This window comes from Loxodonta africana, chromosome 12, assembly GCF_030014295.1.
Source record: "Loxodonta africana isolate mLoxAfr1 chromosome 12, mLoxAfr1.hap2, whole genome shotgun sequence".
Classification (NCBI taxonomy): domain Eukaryota; kingdom Metazoa; phylum Chordata; class Mammalia; order Proboscidea; family Elephantidae; genus Loxodonta; species Loxodonta africana.
The window spans coordinates 11,261,896-11,262,918 of NC_087353.1; the positions used below are offsets into that span (position 1 = coordinate 11,261,896).

General features: G+C 49.3%; 1 pseudogene; it reads right to left on the bottom strand.

Moving 5' to 3' along the window:
- Positions 1-208: 208 nt before the first annotated feature.
- Positions 209-680, bottom strand: LOC100659538 (ubiquitin-ribosomal protein eL40 fusion protein-like; annotated as a pseudogene).
- Between the last annotated feature and the right edge of the window lie 343 nt (positions 681-1,023).

Consider the following 1,023-nt stretch of genomic DNA (forward strand, 5'->3'; position numbering starts at 1 on the left):
TGCAACCATGTGCTGCAACAACAATCCAAAGATAACAAGGGCTATGAGGATGGCGTAGGACCCGGCAGTGTTTTGTTCTGTTGTACACAGGGTCTCTACGAGTCGGAACCGACTCAACGGCACTTAACAACAACAACAGGGTTTAGAGAGCTATTCCCTTCTAGATTTGCTCTGTTTTAACCAGCATTGAAAGTTTTTTTTTTTTTTTTTTTTTTCCAGTCCAATGAAAGGGAGACTTTATTGAGGGTCTAGGGCTCCGGGGCTTGGGAGAAGGAGAGCCGGCAGAGGGGGACCCTTATTTGACCTTCTTCTTGGGACGCAGGCTGCTGATGTGGCTGCACTTCTTCTTGTGGCAGTTGACAGCACGGGGCTGCAGGCGAGGGTAACGCACTAGATCATCGTGTCACAGTTGTGCTTCTGGACAAGCTGGCGCAGGGAAGGCTCAATGTGCCGCCACCGTGCAGATACAGCACCAGGTGCAGGGCGGACTCTTTCTGGATGTTGTAGTCTGAGACAGTGCGGCTGTCCCCTAGCTGTTTGCCCACAGAAACCAGGCTTTGCTGGTCAGGGGCTATGCTCTCCTTGTCTTGGGTTTTGGCTTTGACATTCTTGATGGTGTCACCGGGCTCAGCCTCAAGAGAGATGATCTTGCCTGTCACGGTCTTCGCAAAGATCTGCATCTCTGCGTCCGCCACTCAGCTGCCTCCTTCTCATTGAAAGTCTTTTAACTACAAAATGATGGAAAATTTAAAGCGTTTAGAGCTAGCTCTTGGGGAGTAGTTCACAGAAGGAGCACATTTGCGCCTGTGGCCTTCGTTACACGGATGTGAGGGGACTAATGCTAGACTAAGTATCAGGAACTGGAGCTAATAGATGACTAACATCCTGCTGTCCACGAAGAGGGCAAGGCAGGTTTGTAGTACCTATACGGAAGAACTCACAAATTAATGACTCACAGTGAATTGTCTGAATTTCCAGGTGGCCCTCGTTCCTGACCTTACCAAAGACCAAAGGTAATACTTT